This window comes from Acanthisitta chloris, unplaced genomic scaffold (genome assembly GCF_000695815.1).
Source record: "Acanthisitta chloris isolate BGI_N310 unplaced genomic scaffold, ASM69581v1 scaffold17342, whole genome shotgun sequence".
NCBI classification, from domain to species: domain Eukaryota; kingdom Metazoa; phylum Chordata; class Aves; order Passeriformes; family Acanthisittidae; genus Acanthisitta; species Acanthisitta chloris.
Window position 1 is genome coordinate 17,516 of NW_008661178.1, and position 299 is coordinate 17,814.

Here is a 299-nt window from a genome sequence, read left to right on the forward strand (position 1 = left end):
TGCCCTATGTGCTGTACCGGTTCCCATCCCGGTGCCGGTCCCTATGTCCAGAGCCGGTTCCCATCCCGGTGCCGGTCCCTATGTCCGAGACCGGTTCCCATCCCGGTGCCAGTCCCTGTGTCCAGAGCCGGTTCCCATCCCGGTCCCTGTGTCCAGAGCCGTTTGCGTTCCCTGGTCCCTATCCCGGTGTCGGTCCCTATGTCCAGAGCCGGTTCCCATCCCGGTGCCGGTCCCTGTGTCCAGGGCCGGTCCCTATCCCGGTGCCATCCTTCCCATCCCGGCTCCCCGTCCCCGCTCAC